Below are 20,892 nucleotides of genomic sequence, written 5' to 3'. Positions count from 1 at the left end.
CTATATATCACTTGTCCAACTTCTTTCTTAGTCCAATATTGAACCTGATAATTAAGAGTGATCTTTTCTTGTTGAATGTTTCTTTTGCTATGGCAATCCTTGACCTGATCTCTTTGGTGCAGTAAGCGTCTCACGTCAAAATACTTCCCAGATACTTCAAGTTACCGACCTTCTATTTGTTCTACTCTGACCCGTAAAGGCGCGTTTCCACAGAATCATGACTTTTGATTTTTCAATATTGATTTCAATTCCATATACTGTAGTTTTCGCAGTGTCAACATTTTTTTTTTTTTTTAAGTCATCTCCAGCAGTCCTTCTTTGGTTCTGGTTATAATAACCATATCATCCTCTTGATAATCTGCCCTACAATCTTGAAACATCCAATTGCCATCAATGCTTCCTTTATTAACTATTCATTGTAAGTGTTCAATAATTAGGGCAACATACTACATCCTTGTCTGTCTCCACACTATTGGTTACTCCTTCTTTCAAGCGCAACTTCACTAGTTGTCCTGTGTACAGATTGCGAATGAGTAGTCGGTCTCTCCAGGTGATTGCAATTTTTTTAAGTAGATTTTCACAGTAGAAGGGAAAATATGGTGGATTCATATATATATGTATCATTTTCATCCAGAAAACGGAACAAATCAAACGAAATTTGTAGTGTACCGTCCCACGGCTATCCACTTTAAACTAAAGAAGACGGGTGATTAACAAATATGAATGCTTATAAAAGGATTGGTGGTATAAAAATGTGGAAGAAAACTGAGGTAACCCCGAGGAAATTCCCTCACAAGACCAAATCTCAAGAATTTATTTTTCCACTTTAAACTTTAATAAGATTATTTAAGAAATTCTGAATAGAGTAACTTCCAATCGACAAAGATCATACCAATGAAATAGGCAATTAACACCATTCTAACAACTGCCCTTCATCATTATCCGACCTAATTTTGTAGAAGGCCAGGAAAAGTAACAAGAAAACCGAATAGGGAAGAGTTTAGTAATAACTCATTTCCTGTCCAACTTTTGTCACTAAAAAATATTCTCTCTATTTCAAAACATGCTTTTATTATAATCATATTTTTGACCTCGTAATACAAGCAGTATTATAATCTGAATTTTAAAAATTTATTACAAAAGAAAAAAGGAAGTATAAGCATAAAATATTATATATATATATATATATATATATATATATATATATATATATATATATATATATATATATATATATATATATATATATATATATATATTAAGATAAATTTTATAATGACTAACTTAATTTCACAAAACATAAAATGATGTAAACTGTACATACATAGAATTTTAAAATAAATACAAATATCTCGAATTTCACATGTAGCATAGAACAAAGAACACTTTGCAGAGAAGATGAACAGTCTACAAGTAAATTGTAGTATCTTAAATAACAAAAATAACAAAATAAAAGAAAAAGAAGACGAAAATGAAAATTTTGGGGAAAATTCAAATTTTTCGAAATTTGTCGGACTATGGCAACGCTAGTATTTGTCGTACGCAAGGAAAAACATTCTCACATTTACGCCAGACTTTGGGAACAATGATATAAAAAAATGAAGGGTTTAGGTATAATAGGAATGGGGGGAAAATTCGGAACATCCAACCTACGTGAATCATCTTGTATTTTTTTCGAGAGGTTGTGGTATACGCTAACATTGGCAGGCTTGGCCACACTCCTAATTGTCACAAACACATCAGCTATACCCCGTTGGAATCCGTATAACAAGCACATTTCAACAAGGCAACTTGCGTGTCTCTCGGGCTAAATTAGTAAAAGAAGAAGAAGACGAAAATCAAAATTTTGGTTGGGAAATCCATTAAAAAAAATGTTGTGAGTTGAGTTCTTCCTTCTATCTGTTAACTAATTTTATGAGTATTTCAAAGCTGTAGGATTACAAAGAATGAGACTTGTTTGTTTGGCTCACCTCTGTATGCTGCAAAAAAGTAGTTAATACGATATCACAAAAGTATACGAAAGTCTGTCCGCCCATGATGCAAAGGTTTCAGGCGGTGACGCATGGTCAGTGCACCGAATAATATTTATATGTATGTTGTCAGCGCATCTTTAACATGCCAGTTTACTAGCCCATGATATTTTCCTCTCCCCACCACTGCTGTGCACGTATCAAATTAACAGTTTTAATAAATTTTGATATTCTTACTATATATACTAGTTCAAAATTTTTAAGTTCTATTTTTATTTGGAAAATTTAAGTTTGCACTCATCCACATACTTTAGTGTTTCATCCCATGTTAAAGAGATTTATTTACGCAGCTTACAACGACAAAAAGTACGTACACGACTGACTCAATTAACTTTAATTTAGTTCATTCTACCCTTGTGATTTTCTTGAAAACTGCGTACGAAAAAAAGAACACAAAAAAGCCAATACCTCTTGCCATCCTGCCATGCGGTTGACGTCACTTGTAAGCAAACAATTTAGTTCGCAACTTTGCCTCACGGACAGATGGATCAAATGATATATGCTTGGTTTTGTTTCATATTTCATCGACCTTCTATTCGTTTTTCTCTATTTTTGAATCCATTTTTTGATTATTCTTTTAATGCTGGCAGTCCTTCCATGAACAAACATATGTCATCGACTACTAAATTAGTTGATTTGGAGTTTATCTTTACGTTCAGCACCGAGGCTATATAAGGCGTAGGACTTACTACTTAACGTTGTATATGAATCATATTAACTCCCACCAAGAGTCGAACTCGGGTCTTCCACGTCGGTCATTGATCTTCTCGTGAAAGTACAAATAGATTTGCCGATGACATCCCCTATTAGACCAAAATCAAAAAGTATCATGGAAATCGTTTTTCTTTCAGTAAAGTTAGAACTGCCAATCAGTCAGAAATTAACTGCGTCGGACTCAAGTGCAACCGCAATAAGATTATCTAAAGATGCATTTTAAGAAATTTTCTTAAAAAGAAAAACAGTACAATATCGAGACCTAGTGAAATATCATTCCCGTACTCCACTATAGGGTTTCAAGCAAATTTTGTCATAAATTGTTAGATCTTCCATAATTTTATTTTAAATATGTATTTGAGATACTAGAGTCACCGCAAAATGAGCTTCTTCTAAAATGATACATAACTGAATGAATTTCTGGTACAGGAAGAATTATTTTCACCAAATTAAATGGATGCATTTAGAACTGTTTTTACAGTTTAACATTCCGTTCTGCACAGAGGTTACATGAGATGTGGGAGTTACAAGTAAACGTGGTATCCGAACCACAAGCTTCCACCGGGAATCGAATCCAGATCTTCCGCGTCAACTATTTGTCTTCTCGTGAAGAATCAAACAGGTATAATACAAATCCTACATTTATTTCGTATGAACAGTACTTAAATGAGTTTCCAAAGTTTGGACTTGCCTATCCTACATTACAAAATACAACTCATTTAAAATTCACGTAAGTCGTTAGAGCCGTTATTAAGATATAACGAAAATATCTTCGGAAACAATTTTTTTTTTTATGGACGAGTCCTTCTAGAGTTAATTTCTTGTTAAATCAGTTCCTCATACACGAATATGTGTTTCCATGAAATTATATAAGAATCTCTAAAGTCATTCTCAGACTATAATTTATAATCAAATTTCCTTTAGTGTTATATGATATGTTGCTATTGAAAACTGAAAGAACAGAGTTACAAAAAATAAAATATAGTTTATTGAGTACAAATAAACTTACTGAAACCGCAGACAAAACGAGAGAGAGAGAGAGAATATCATTGTGAGTAAGGGAAACGCAACAACTAACGAGAATAGTTAGTGAAGTTAGTTGCGTGCTGGTCATCTTGAGAGAACCATTAATCACTGGAACTAAATCGGACATCTAATCTTCGAACGAGTCGTAATTTATCAAAATCTTTCTGTCTGTAGAGTGATGAATAATATTTCATTTGAAAAATGAATTTCTCGTTTCTTTAGCTTGTAATAAGTAAATCAGAATTGAGTGACCAAAGTTTGATTTTTGTTTCCATCATTATCTTTAGAATAACTTCACGATTATAGGTGAATTATTATCTCTATTATTATTTAACTTACTGGGAAGATATATTTCCAACGAGAACACTTGAGTCTTTGTATATTACAATATTCGCAATCAAAGAAAAAGTACGAACCATCGTATTAAACTTTCCTGTTTTAATTTCTTATATTTTAAGCAATTATTATCTAAGCATTTATTTCCATAATGTGAATCAACTTAAGGTTTGCGTTCGCGGTAAACTTCGGATAAGAACACCATCTAGAGTAAAATGAAGAATAAGTTATACCATATTGTAGGACTAATAAGGAAGTATTTGGACCGCTTGGATACCGAGATACCTAAGTCCAAAATTAAAATTTCACGTAACTGAAATTTGAAGTTCATTATCCCATGAACAATCGAGATAAGTAAATAAATAAATAAATAAATATTACTGTTATGTGGGCAACCAAAAAAATATGGAGTTTATGATCTTAATTTACACAGAGAAAAATCCGTTCTCCAGACAGCGGTATATTGTACAAATATACGGTATCCTCTTGCTTACTAGAGAAATCAGTACGGAGCATACGTTATCCGTATGCTACATAGGCACTGCGCTTAGAAGTTACATCATGCCGTTGCAGGATGTCTGAGATCTAACAGTTTTCCGTATATCACATGCATATACTTATTTATGTTACCTTCGTCAGCTATATGCTATATACGTCCATTTGTATGTGAGATCCTGACCGCCCACATTGTTTCATACGGAAAGCACGTATAGATGCAACACTTATATAGAAAGTATTATAAAACATGCGTTTTCAGTTATACATCTGCTGTACGTCAAGTCCAAAAACTAGAGGAATAACGCATGTAATCTATCTTTTTAAGTACGCCACCTACAATTTTTCTTCTCAGTGTACTGTTTACAAAAATCTTTTTAAAATGATTTTCAACGAACTTAAAAAGTTTGTTACTGAATTTTCTCTCTCTCTCTCTCTCTCTCTTTCTCAGTGTGTGTGTGTGTTTGTGTCTGTCGTTTGCGAAATTTTCAAATTTCACCCCTCCATTCGATAGAACATCATAAACTATCTGAGGAAGTGACGAAATCGTTCGCGTCACTCTTACCATACCCGAGATATTGGTAAAAAATTTCCGATTTCGGGAGATTTAAGGAGCCATATCTCGCATGACGGAGAGATTACATTTTGCGATTTTTTTAAATTTCAAGCCCTCCATTTTGAGCACGTCTTCTTAAAATAATATATCGTAGAACGTTTCAAAACAGAACTCTTAAACAAAACATGTGGAAAAAATTTAGCAATCAAGGAAATTATAAATGGATAGATATTACAATAATTGTTAATTGTGTACATAGAACAATTGGTATAAGACCTGGAGAAGTTAATAAGAAAAAATAATTATTTTTAAGCTCGTTCTGCAATGTTATCTATAGAAGGGAATGAAGACATTAATCCATTTATCATCTTATGGATTTAGTTACATGGCATCCAAGGATCCATGGATTGCTTGTGATACGATCCCCGAAAATACCCATCGTAAGGATAAATTACTGCTTATAGAGTTTCTAAAGAAAGAATAATAATACTTTAGTCTATTCTCCTAAATACTAAAATAAAATAGTAAAATAAATAATAAAATAAATAAATGCTAAGGAAACAATTATTGTTTATGAAGTGTGAACAAAATTTCCAGAGTCGTTTTAGGGAATATTGTCTGAAAAGAACTTACCCCAACATTAAATGTAACTCCTTTAAACCTGAGAACTTATACCTTCTTTTAGGCTTGTAAATGGAATGTTGATATGTGAAACACACATAGGATACTTACAAACGTATTCAAGAAATTCATAATTTTCGATTTTCGTCCTTTGCTAAACCACTCTTATTTTTTAAGATAAGAAGACCTAACCTTAGAGAACCTTGTAAAAATCTTAACTCTAAGTGTGCATACATTGGGACATTCAGAGCAAGCAAATTTTGTAATGGCTCGTAAAATATAAGTCTTATAGTGCTTGTCGTACACCGCGTAATTTTGTTAGTTTGCTTCATTTTTTTTTATTTTTTGTTGATTTTACCCACTTGATTAATTTTACCCACCAAAATTAATCTGTACCATGTCAGATATAACACTTCTGTAGCCAGTCAATGGCGATATGTTCGTAATTAATATCATTTAGAGTGTTTGTACAAAACATATGAGTACGGCTGAACAACTTTGTGCAGACTATTTCTAACGAGCGCTAGTATATCGCTATTATAAAACTCACAATAATAGACATTCTGGGCCTATGCAGAGTCCTTTGAGCTCTCTATTAAGATTGGGACTACATCGTGATGCTAATTTCCGTATTTAGAGACATGTTAGTGAACACAACTACGATTTATATCGGGAAAAGTCAGTCACGACTTTTCCGCAGGGTGTCCAAACACAACAGGAGAAGTCTCTCTTATGTTGGTTTCTCTTGTTGTGATTGAACAGCACTTGGACAACAACGAGTTGTTTCAGGATGACTTGTTATTTCAAGATAACTCCCCATCGAGAATGTTTGAAATAAACTTTTTAAAATGCTATTTAAGATCCAGCAGTTCACGCATACAATATCGCTGAGAAAAAAAGGTAGGTGGCGTACCCCAAAAGGTAGGTTACATGCGTAATTCCTGTAGTTTTTGGACTTAACGAACACCAGACATATAACTGAAAACGCATGTTTTATAATACTTTCTGTATAAGTGTTCCATCTATACGTACTTTCCGTATGAAATAATATAGGCAGTAAGGATCTCACATAAAAATGGACGTATATAACAGCTGACGAAGGTAACATAAGTATATGCATGTGATATACAAAAAACTGTTATATGTCAGACATCCTGCAACGGTATGATGTAACATTTAAGGGCAGTGCGTATGTAGCATATGGATAACGTATGCTCCATACTCATTTCTGTAGTAAGCAAGGGGATATTTGTATATTTGTACAATATACCGCTGTCCGGAGAACGGATTTTTCTCAGTGTACCAAAATGAAATTAAATTCTTACCTTGCTCTCCCACCGGAAATCTAACAAAGAACCACGTGAATCAAAAATGTAGGCACTAGCCACTAGACCAGCGGAACAGCGGGGAGGGATAATGAAACTATCCATTTATCTGCAATGAATCAGTGATGAACATATTGCTACCCGTTCTCATGAAATCACTCCGCTAGAAGAACTACCTACATATCTCAATAGCCTAGCTAATTATTGTAAAGTAGGAAGAGAGCAAGTTTGAGAGGAACTGCTCCAACTTGCTCGTCATTATAAGGATATTAATCAACCAATAGGCCTATAGGTAAACCAGGATATTGTAAAGTAATGAAGCTGACAGAGAACAATATTATCATAGAAATGAAAATATGAAAATAATGAGTTAGGAAGACCAATTCGAATCCAAAAGTGGGAAAGAGAGTAAAGTGTATCATCTTTGAGCACTGCAGTTTGATCACGTATTAAATCTAAGTAGTAAATTACATTCATTCTTGAATAATGCATATAGTAAAACTTTCATGTGACCAGGTATATCTGTGAGCGAATTTTCTCAATTATTAAAGCAATCAAGAATCATTTCCGTTCCTTGCTTGGACGAGATTTTTTTGGGAAAATTTTCTTCTTTTATACGTAGAAAAATCACATAACAAGATTTTTTGGAAGATTTTCTTCTTTTATACGTACAAAAATCACGTAACAAGATTTTTTTTTTTGGAAGATTGTCTTCTCTTATACATATAAAAATCACGTAACAAGATTGTTTCGAAAATGTTCTTCTCTTATACGTATTAAAATCACGTAATAAGATTTTTTGGAAAATTTTCATCTTTTATACGTATAAAAAGCACGTAACAAGGTTTTTTTCGAAGATTGTCTTCTCTTATACGTAGAAAAATCACGTAACAAGATTTTTTGGAAGATTTTCTTCTTTTATACGTAGAAAAATCACGTAATAAGACTTTTTGGAACATTTTCTTCTTTTATACGTAGAAAAATCACGTAATAAGACTTTTTGGAAGATTCTTTTTTTTATAATATAAAAATCACGTACTTTTGATTACCACAGTGTTATTAACTATCTTGTGTCTAGCTCCAATAAATTAAGTAGATATTTGTAATATTTGTATTTAAAAAGAACAATTGTAATGCTACAACATCCATGCTCCTTTGATGGTAACATTAAAATATTAATATTTGTATGTATGTAGCTCCGTAGCAAACTTTAATATATTTAAAATTAGATCTGGTTTATGAGGGAAAATATGTAAACTATTAATTGAATATAATATGATTTTAAACTGTTATTACTATTTTACTTATTTGTTCTTGTTTCAAGTTGAGTTTGAAGTATCTTTTGCTTAGTGAAGTTTTGTAGTAATGAAACTAATCTTTGGGCTTTTTATAATGTGCGACTCTTTTGTTTGAAATTTGATGTTTAAATTTATTAAATAAATATTCTAAGATCACCAATTCCAGTGCTATGTGTGTGTTTACAATTAAAAACGATAATTCCATTAAACTGCAAGTGTTAGTATGGAAATGTTCCTTTCCAAACTATTGGAAAACTTTTATAATTATGCTTTTCCTTTTATATCAATAGAAAAAATTAATATGCAATAATATTTATAGGTTAGAAAAGAAATTATATGTGATGAAGCATATGAAAGTATGCCGAACATCATTAGTTATTCGATTAAGCTCAAGTTTTTATTTCTTTTTTATTATTTAAAATATGCACATTTTCCATTTTGATACCGTCACGATGGCGCCACGTGCATACGTAGCATACAATAGTTTTAATTACCTTTTATTAATAGATGGTGTCTTATTCCTCTGAATAATTCCTATTCTGCCCTCTACCTTTGGAACAGTAATTCTATATTTTGTTCCTTTCCCGTGGTTCTTAATAAATATTATTTGAGCCACAATATATATAAAAGAACATTAAAACGTAAATATTATTTATTACCTTCGCTTAGTGTTCAGGATACAAACTTATAATTCCTTTAACATCAATAATTCTGAGAAATTCCTAATCTTCAATCTTTCATCCATCTATTTATTTAATTTAATACCGTAACTAAGGAACAATAATACTCATTACAATTTCCTTTTCTTCCTTTACAAAATATGCTCCGTTATTGCACCTCTGATCTTATTCCTAAGACCAGTACAGATAGATAATAGTACAACATAATAATAAAATACACAACATACGACAACATACAACATACCGCTGTATATGGCGTCACGAACATGGATTTCATTTATTGATCAACAATAAATGAAAACAATCCTGGGCCGTACGAGAATACACATTTTGAACACCCTTGTATATATATCTAAGATTACATTTTACATCAATATCACATATATTAATCTCATAATTAAGCATATTCTTTAGCCTCACGTTATAATACTGATAACAAGGTGCATCAACAGAAAAATGACAATAATAATACGGTCCACAATTATTTTTCCATTCATTTCAATATATTTACTATAATGTATATAGTTTAATTCATGAAATTGAGTATAATTACAGAGTTAAATATAAACATATTCTCTATTGAAATTGGTCCATTACGAAGTAAACATACTACACGAATATACATATAGAACACATAAAGTGATTATGGAGTAATTATAGTGTTATGAACGCAGTAAAACAATATAGTACACATTAACATTGAAAAAAATAATTGTTTTCCTAGATAAATAGTTAAAGATAAAATAATATAAAGAAAAATACAATAATTAAGTTATATAACTATGAAACACTGCTTTTATCTCATTTGAGGTTAAGTTCCCTCTGTTAGACATTATTTATATTATCTTTACTTATAATCTCAGGACGGACTACAGTTTTGACTAAGTCCATCCAATTTCTTGATGATTAAATGGTTATATTAAATCACATTGTATTCCGCATTCTTGAGTAGAATCGGATCGATTGCATGTCTACACAAAATTTGGATTTCTGTTATTATAAATAATACCACCTATGAATCGATTTTGTGCAAAATTACGATAATTGTTATTTCGGTTATAATTACGGTGATTATTTCTGAAATTCCTATTATTATTTCTACCATTGGGTTGAGTTGAATTACCGGTAGTATTTAGATTCTACCGGTGGCTCGGTCACTAAAACGATGATTACCATTTCTTTGTGAGTGAGAGCTATTTCCATTCTGTACACTTAGATTGCGAATATGTGCATAATTAATAGGATTGCGGCTAAGATTACCCTGACCTCTATTGGGATTTTTATTGTTCTTCTGCATTAAATATTGGTTCTCAAAGTTCTGCACTAGCATGACAATATGACTAAAATTGACACATTGTGCAGACATTAGCATTTGTTGCAATCGGAACGGCAATAGGATGCAAATAGAAGCAATTATACGCGATTCAGGATGATTAGGATTTAGAGCTTTTAATTCATTATACGTCGATACTACAACATAAAGTCATTTTCATAATTGGATAATAAAGCAGCTTTAAAATCCGAATAAGCATGAAGGTTTTCTCTGATTGCTTTGATTGATATCTCTGACAACCGGCTAAATAACAATTATTAATATAAGTACTGTAAGGTGCTGCATAGGCCTATAACTCAGTTCAGTTGTGTGAAGTTCAAGCATTATAATATGAAGTCGTTTACAATCGTGAAAATACATATCCTCCAATGGGAAAGGAAATGTCAAAGTTTGCTGAGTAGTTTCGTACATTAACTCCAATAAAATTACCTTCATTCCGTAAGACCAAGTGGGTTCAACTAAACTATACTCTATAGCTTATGTAATATGTAGTTCAATGCTGCACTTTCTGCTAAGTATTAATATTTCCTATTATTATCGGTCATAACAACAGTACTAAAATTCAAGAATTTTCAAACTAAAAATTTAAAAACAAAAATATTTAAATCGTGATGAAATGATTTTAAAAATAACTTTTGAAAAATTGAAGACTTTTGGGGCAAAAACCCGTTAAGCCCAAAAAGTGAAAGTATAAAGGAGGTAGCTTCACAAGAGTTTCTCGTCGTCCGATTTTCTTCAAACTTAGCACATATATAGCAGACCGAAAATAAATCGACACGTATTTTTTTTTTTTCGGAAAATAGGCTAAGGGGAGAAAGGGCCCCTTTTCCGAAAAGGGTCCCCTTGACTAAAAGGACCGCATTAAAGAAACGAAACTCTCCCGATGCAAAGAAGACTTCAGAGTAAGAAATACGGGTTTTTGTCGTTTATGCGAGAAAAGTGTTTCAGGGAGCAAGGGCTCCCTTCGAAATGACAAAGAACCCCGCAAAATCCTTACGGAAATTAGATTTTGGTGGAATTGCTTGAAATCGTCATATGTTGTAGATATTGTGTACCTGAAAAAAAGTCTTAATGAGCACAACCAAAAATCACTGATCATCTGGCCACTACAGGGCTACATTTTTGAAAACAGCGGAAGGTAACAGTATTCTGGATTTCGGTAAAAATGACTGAAACCGTGATGTGTTGTATATATTTTCAACTCAATACTCTTATCGTGCCTAACTCGGAGTAGATTGCATTATGTCATGAGTAAGTTGCTTCCGTCTATTATCTGAAATAAACGGGAAATCTTAAACGACTACGGGGAACTCTTAATGACAACTCAGGTATTGATTATTATTATTCATGTATTCAGTTCTTTCAATCATCGTCAAGTGTAAAACGTGTGTGAATGTAAAGAGAATATGTCAAAACTGTGTTAGATCACAATCTTATTGATTCTGGCTACTTCCTCACTGATAAGATTTTTAGACAGGAACACATACCTGTGGTGTTGTTGGCTTTCCTCTGATGATGCGTAGCCCGTCCTTCTCTGTACTGTATCCTGGATGGGATCTTGTTGTCCTAGCAATCGCCGGACCTCGAACTCCGTACTGTCATTTTCCGTTGTGATAACGACGGTTAACTACTTGTTAACTTCTCCGAAGACTGAGTAAATTAATCCGACATTCCCGTAGACTTACTCGGGTCTCATTTGAAGTAGCAACTGCTCGACTCTCGTTCACGATAACTTAGAAACTGATCACTGATGGTCAGTGATTCTCTCTTCCGAATCTGACTTCCAACTCCGACTTTCAACTCCGACTCCCAACTCCGACTTTCTCGATTCCCTCAAAAATCGTCTTTTTATTTTTCTTCCTTGGTTGGGTAAACTGCTACATCATCTGATGACATCTTTCAGTGTTTACCTGTCTCATTGACGAAACTTGTGTTTCTGCAATGTCATCAAGTGATGAAAATCTCTAGATATCCACATCTGCAAATCTGACCATTTTGACATATCCAAAATTGTGTGTTTCTGTTAACAATCATTTTACAAAACATTTGACAAACATTTGCACTTTCTTAATTATTGTACTCGTTAGCATAACATTACTTAATTTTGCTAATGTCTGTTTTTCTTCCTGTCACTTTAATGTAAACAAACAATGCGTATGACATAATTTTGTAATGTCTTAATCTTTGCCAATGTTAATTCATACTGTAACCTAAATTTAATTTTGAAAACTTTATCCTTAATTCACTAATTTATCAATTTTAATCCCGTTCAATAGTACGCATGTATTGACAATATTGCGATCCTGAGAAAAAGTATCAATTTGTACAACCGGCCATCACTGACCGTTTGGAGATTATAGGGCCACATTTTTACATGACGGAGGGGAATTTCAAGAAAATCATAGACCTTTACGTTGGCATCCCTATTACCACTTCTGATTGTCACAGGAACATGAACTATACCTCGCTGTAAAGGTTATGGTAAGCAGATTTCAACGAGCTAACTTCCAACGAGAGCATCAATGGAACACATGTACTGTAAAGGAGAATATACTTCTTTACACAACTACATATATAACCGTGTAACTATTTAAGGTTCCATCTTAGTGAACCTTTGGGCAATGCATAAAAAAATAATGCTGAATTTCTTGTCAAAATTCGAATTTCACAACGTTGCATACGCATAATTATAACATTATTCTTTTAATCATAGAAAGACAAAATATGTACAAACCAAATTTTCAAATATGAGTAAGAGTACAAAAATAAGTTTCCCCGAATGATTGTAGACAGAGGTGGAGATACAAGATCGAAACTAGCATGTGGATTTAAAGATCAGACGTACCTTTATTTTTCTACACAAGTACCACGTACATTGAGTTATTTGTCAGAAAAAAATCAGGGCTCTGCATACGGAAGAAGTGTCGAACAGCTTCTGTGACTCCAACATTGTTTTTAAAAAAGCCTGCCGCCGAGAGTCTTCTTTAACCGGAAACAGATGAAAGTCACTCGTTGCGAGATCAGGACTGTATGACGGATGAGCAAACCATTCCTACGCAAGAGTTGCAACGTGGTTATGCAGAGCCTCGTAATGTCATACAACAACAGAACACCAGATATAAGAAGGCAGATCGCTTATTCCGAATCGCCTCCTTCAGTTTCAACAAGGTTTGACAGTACCGCGCAGTAGTGATGATTCCTTCTGTCCATAACAACCAGGCTCAGACTGAGAGATTCGTCTTCACTTTGCGCAGGCGCTACGAGGCGCCATCTGCAGATTCGGGAGCGAACGATACCCACTTATGTCTAAGTGTGTTGCGGTTCTAACCGCTGTCTTGTTTTCCCTATTGCTGTCCGCGTAATCTAGATCTTATAATATATGAACGGCTTGGGCGAGCATAAGCCCCACTTTCGGTGAAATTGAGTTATTAGGCGAAATGGGTTGATATATAACCAAAGAACAATATGTAGTTTAATTTCTGAAATGTACCTATAGACAGTGTTTTTCAAGACATGTTTTTTGGGGGGCACTGCCCCGCTGGAGCTGTGAGAGTGCCCCTCCGAAAAAGAACAGAATAATATATTTATAATATAATAATAAATAGAATAGTAACAGCAGTGCCCCCCCCCTGGAATATTAAGTGTGCCTGCCCGGAACTTATGTCTGAAAGAAACACTGCCTATAGATGATGGGGAATATTTGTTTGACATGTGCCATTGCATTAAATTGCATGGGAATATTGAATATTTTCCAGTTATTCATAGTTAGAGAATGTGACATGTGACATACTACAACGTAATCGTTGAGCCCTAGTTCGAATAAGTGAGTTGCACACGTATTAAATTAGCACAAAAACAGCAAATATTGCTTATTCGAATGAATTTATTGTATAGTTAAAACTAGGCTGCTTACAGCCATCATACGTTATATCGTTGCTATAGTTACACAATCAACATTCTAAGATACAAAACATTTTTATAATAATAACTTCTTAAAATAAAATATAACTTCTTCTTCTAACCTATATAAAATAATTAAATAGTTGGCTAGTTTATAACACCTTTGATTAAAATATCTAAATGGTGCAGGTAAAGAACAATACATGCATGCCGAATAATACATGCTGTCATGCTGTCGTTCTATCTTTAATGGCTCCCGACAGGACTTCTTGAAGTGATTTAGCACTTCTAGAAAGAATTCTGGACCGTATGACAACTTTACAAAGATTATTATTGGATAGCCCTCATATATACAAAATTCACAATACATATAAATATATATATCATTATATTCCATTTTATTTATTCTTTATATCAATAATATTCTTTTATAATTAATTATACTTCAAATTCTTTATAACATCGTAGAGGAGGGTCTATTCCAAAAATTATGAACAATTAAAAATTTGTTTTTGGTCCAAGCATATTTTTTTTTTTTTTTTTTTAAGTAACATGGTCGAGGCTCTTTGAATATTTAAACTCATTATAAATAAGGATGTTACAAAATATATTTCCTGCACTTGATAATTAGGTGTCACATATATTCATTACATAGGTAAAATACGACATAGATAATATAGAATTCAGAAGAAGAAAAATAAGATGAAATTATGATAGGAAAAATCAACACAATTGATGTTAATTAAATTATAAGATAACGTGGTTTGATATTGGATCACAATTGATTAAAATGAAATATCAGTTAACATACAAATATTAAATTAACATATAAGGATAACAAACAACAAAATCCTAAGTACAATCTAATAAAGTACATTGTATTCCGCACTCTTGAGTATGTTCCGTTCGATTACTTAAAGATACTGAATTTGAGTTTCTGTTACTGTAAACTTGTCCATCTAGGAATCTATTTTGTGACCAATTACGCTGATTCGTATTGCGATTTCTACGAGGATTCCTATTATAATCCCGGTAACTTCTGTTACCGTTACCATATCTATAATTAGGTTGAGTTGAATTGCCGGTACTATTTTGACTATTTGTTCTATTACCAAAATAATGAACGCTATTTCCTGAAGAATTAACACTATCTTTATTTTGAATATTTAAATTTCGAATGTGTGCATAATTAATATTATTACGTCTAGAGGGAACCTGATTTTTTTCTGGATTTCCGGTATTTCTTTGAGCTAGAAATTGACTTTCGTAGCTCTGAACTAAAACGATTAAATGATTAAAATTGACACATTGAGCGGTCATCAACATTTGTTGTAATCTAAATGGTAATAAAATACGTACAGAAGCTATTATACGTGACTCTGGTTGGTTTGGGTTGAGGGCTTTTAATTCATTGTATGTGGCCACTACAAACTCAGTAACATTTTTATGTATTTTAGGGTCAAATGATTTGGTTCTTAGCAATGCGTCCCTATTTGCCAACATGAAGTCGTTTTCATAGTTTGCCAATAGCGCCTCTTTAAAATCAGAATACCCATTAATGTTATCTCTGATTGCTTTATACCAAGTCAAACATGGGGGCAATAAAACATGAGGAAGAAGTTTCATGAATTTCGACTCTTTAATTCCCATTAATTCGCACTCATCCTCGAATTTTTCTATAAATACCCTAGCCGGGATATCCTCAGGTACACCACTGAATTTTGTTAAGGATTTTATTTCACTGAATCGCAAAGGCGTATCAGTACTATAAGATTTAGAACACTTACAGTTACCGTGAGAGTTCTTACTCTTCCGTGTAAGATGCTTCGTTCTTCTTCCTGATTCGGTGCTCCCTTCACTATCAACCGATGATCCGCTATCTTCAAAAATTACTTGGGAATGAGGTGTTGGTTCAGTCCCATTATCAGTAGGTCGATTGATATTCCTAGGTCCATCATCGTGCTCCATCTCCTTAGCAAAAATATACTTTTCCTGGAAAGTATGAAACTCCTCTTGAAGTCCTTTAATTCTGTTAGAATGTTCGCTTACAACCGATTCTATAACTTCGATGGTATTTTGTACTTCGGTATAAGTTTCAGCTACCTGTTCCATTTTCCGTTCGCATTTCTCAAATCTGGCATTAATTTGTACATTCATTTGGTTCTGCTGCTGCTGTAACTGTTCCCATTTATGGTCGTTTCTCTGCTGTAACTGTTCCAGCCGCTGATATATATTATCTTCTAGTTTGTGTTGAAGTCGGTTCATTTTGTCATCAAATTGGTCTTCAATTTTATGCTGCAAAGCATTCATTTTGTCATCCAACTGCTTGTTCATTTGCTTTTCAATTTTATGCTGCAAAGCATCCATTTTGTCATCCAACTGCTTGTTCATTTGCTCTTCAATTTTATGCTGCAAAGCATCCATTTTGTCATCCAACTGCTGTTGAGACACATCAGCTTTTCGTTGCAAATCCTTCATTTGACGAGATATTTGTTTGAGTACATCTGCCAAATTTTCAGATGTACCAGTTTCACTTTGATTAGTCCTTATGTCGTTAACTTCACTATTTGATAAATCCATCTTAGTGTTTCTATATATTAACTTTCCACTCCTCAAGATGGTATAATTATTAATCGACTCAATGATGTATGTAGTTTAACTATACTTTTAAACAGTACACAATGAATAAAACAATTTTGTAGCACTCACTTGTATTCTCTGCTAAACTTGGTTTACTAAACTTCTTACCAGTTTATAGCTATTCCCGGTGTGAAGGTACCATTATACAACGTAATCGTTGAGCCCTAGTTCGAATAAGTGAGTTGCACACGTATTAAATTAGCACAAAAACAGCAAATATTGCTTTTTCGAATTAATTTATTGTATAGTTAAAACTAGGCTGCTTACAGCCATCATACTACCATACGTTATATCGTTGCTATAGTTACACAATCAACATTCTAAGATACAGAACATTTTTATAATAATAACTTCTTAAAATAAAATATAACTTCTTCTTCTAACCTATATAAAATAATTAAATAGTTGGCTAGTTTATAACACCTTTGATTAAAATATCTAAATGGTGCGGGTAAAGAACAATACATGCATGCCGAATAATACATGCTGTCATGCTGTCGTTCTAATACCATTATCTTTCACCAAGCTGTTCATATTATTAGTATAATAAATCCAGGGTTCCATTTAGCTACAGTGTTCATATAGGCATTTAACAAACAAGTTATTTCTCCTTATACGATAATCATGCCTGTTGCTCTATATGGTTGCGAAACAGGTCGCTTACTCTGAGAGAAGAACATAGACTGAAAGTATTTGAGAACAAGATCCTAAGACGAATATTCTTACCAAAGAGGAACGGGAATGGGTAATGGCGGAAACTTCATAACGAGGAACTACATAATTTATACGGTTTACCCAACATTGTTAGGGTCGTCAAGTCTAGGAGGCTTAGGTGGGCAGGTCATGTAGCTAGAATGGAAGAAAGTAGAAATGTTTTCAAAGTCTTGACTGGAAGACCAATCTGAAAACGACCATTAGGAAGACCTAGGCGCAGATGGTAGGACAATATTAAGATGGACTTCGCAGAAATAGGAATACAAAGTAGAAACTGGATCCAGTTGGCTAAGGATAGAAGTCAATGGAGAGCTTTTGTGAACGCGGCATTGAACCTCCGGGTTCCATGTGGCATATGGTTAGTTAGGCTAGTTTTAGACGGAAGCATTTATCGTAGCAGATGTGCTGCCAAAAATTTCATATAATATTCTGTGGCATCAAAAGTGTATGTTCTTTTAAACGGTAGCATTTTGATAAGCATCTGTCGTGACGTAGCAAACAAATCACTGGGGAAGAGCGCAATTATGGCTCCGAAATTAAGTGTGAGGTAGCTAAAGCTATAGTAATTGTAACAACAGTTCTCGCCGGTCATATTAAAAAAATGAAAATCACAAAGAAGTATGTGGACAAAGAGCATCCCTACTCCAACTCATTTTTCTTTACTACAATTCAATTTCCCACACAAAACAAAGAACATGGATATTTGGCACAAAATCTTTCGTTTCTTTTTAACACACCACAGCGCTGCAATCGGACCAGAAATGCTGGGTAAAATGCTACGAAATAGAGCAGGTTCTATCGACAAGAAATGCCATAGGATATGCCATGGCATGGGAAATGCTATAGCATTTGCTACTTTACACGGTAGGATATCGATTATACGATTTTTGCTACGAGAAATGGTACGATAAACGCTTCCGTGTAAAACTAGCCTTAGTTTAGTTAGTTATTTCTCCTTCAACTAGAAAACAGTCATTTCTTTAACTTTATAAATGTGATCCAGAATATAAAAAATGTCTAATACGCAGGGGCTCACCAACAGGGGTGGTTCACCAGGTCAGGACCCCCTCAAATTTCGTTACTCGACAGATATTTCTACACTATCTTAAGAAAACTATGGTTGCTCTACAAGAGAAATATTGATTCCTTAAATCCGATCTTACATTGCACCTTCTTTTCTTTTGTCATAAAATCAATTTAGTTTCCTCATTTTTTTCTGAGAATATAGGTGACAATACTTTCAAATTACTTATCGCTTTATCCGAAGTACAATAATATCAGCTTAATGCTACATAGAAAGAAGTAAGTACTGGTGGTGGACCTCCCCGAACTTCGGACCTTCTCCAACACAAACCTCTGCGTGCCTGCTAATATGACCTTCGAACAATTTAATTTGATTTTCAGTTTAGCGTTTCTTTCAGCTGCGAGGCTATATGAGACGTGGACCTACAGCTTAACGTTCGTTCAGAACCACATGAATTCCTACGAGGAATCGAACCCGGATCTCCCACGCCAAAGGCCCGTATCCTAACTGTTTAGTCACTAAGGAGGTCCCTTCGAAGAATTAATAGGGCGATTAAAACATGGAATAAATTTATAAAAATGAGCAACGAAAATTATTATTATTATTATTATTATTATTATTATTATTATTATTATTATTATTATTATTATTATTATTATTATTATTATTATTATTTACTAGGAACAAGCTTTTGGCCCTCTTTCATTTGCGATTAATAAAGTAAATCAAGGCAATTTCAGAAAGATTAAGAAACAATTTTATAAACTAAGAATACCATTGTTATCCAATATTTGACCGAATTTCAACTTAAAATTGCTATTCTATAATTTTTCAAGTAACTGTTATTAGGACAGAGCGGATTTTAAGGTGCAACAGCTTTTTTAAAATGTAGTTGTCATAACAACCAAAGTTCAAAGTATGTATTTCCGGATATAAAACAAACTGAAATGAACGCACTTTGTTGCATCCTTTTCGTGAATGTTGCATTTTTTTTCTTTTGCTAAATTCATAAAATTTCCCTTTTTCTTACTTCTTTTAGCCTTCAGCACCTTTATTGTCCCTTTCCTCTCATTTAAAAAAAATGGACAGAACAATATGTTTTAATTTGAATCTACTTTACACATAACATTCCATAAATTTAGACGCAATCTTGACGTATTTGCTAGGGGTAAATTTGAACTGAATTTGCGAAACAATCCGGACATAGAAACCTTTGCAACGTCAACTGAACTTCCTGTCCACGCGCTTATACGGTTTCCGTTGATGTCGAGCGAAGTTTCTCCACAGACGAGGATCTCCTGAGCTCCAAGCGACAGAAACTAACATTTGAAAATATAGAAATGTTGTTCATAACCAAGTATAACCAGTTTCTGAAGACCCAGTAGTATGTGACGATTTCTCAAGCCACAATATTGCTAAATTAAAGTTTCCGTTTTTAAAATACAGGCTTAGTTTTAACCACAATTTTATTACAAGAATGTTGAATGTTGTACAGGAGTGGGATTAAATAAAACAATTTTGCAATTAATGTCCAATGTTTAAAGCCAAGACTTTCAGAATATTTGTTGGTGTAATGAATAAAGAATGTTCATGTAACTGTATACTATAGCATTTAATAAAGATATCCTATTAGCACCTTTTTGAATGAATTTTCAGCCTCTTTCATTCCCTTTTTCCTACCACATTTTTGCACCTTAAAATCCGGTCTTTAGTTATTAGTATGTTTGTAATTATTTGGAGTACGTGTGACACCGTTTGAAAAATACAGACAACAGTACATTCATTCTGCTAGTTGACTGTGTATTTTTATATGTATACGTACAGTTCTTAAGTAAACGAACAATATGCTCTGGCAGAATAAAAATTTCCAATTAATATTTCTTAGGAACGATATACTCCTCAGTGACGTTAGACACTTCTATTTTATTTTCTCAAAAGCTATAAAAAGGAATTTAACCTCTAATATGTTGTTTCAGTCACTTCGACGTCATCTTTCAACTGATATGTGTATCAATTTTGGACTTTTTGGTAAATAGAAACTAAAGTGTTAAGAGTTAAAGAAAATTTTGTGCTATACCTCAGTAACCACTATGTATTATGGTCGCGTCCATTTCATATTGGAGAGTTTAATGAAGGTATCCTTCGGTATCAATTTCATTTTAATAGGTAACCTGCTTCTCATACACATTTTTTTTAGGTT

The sequence above is a fragment of the Thermobia domestica genome, chromosome 10 (genome assembly GCF_964235325.1).
Source record: "Thermobia domestica chromosome 10, izTheDome1.hap1.1, whole genome shotgun sequence".
Lineage (NCBI taxonomy): Eukaryota > Metazoa > Arthropoda > Insecta > Zygentoma > Lepismatidae > Thermobia > Thermobia domestica.
The sequence above is the reverse complement of the archived record's forward strand: the minus strand, read 5'-3'. Positions refer to the sequence as shown.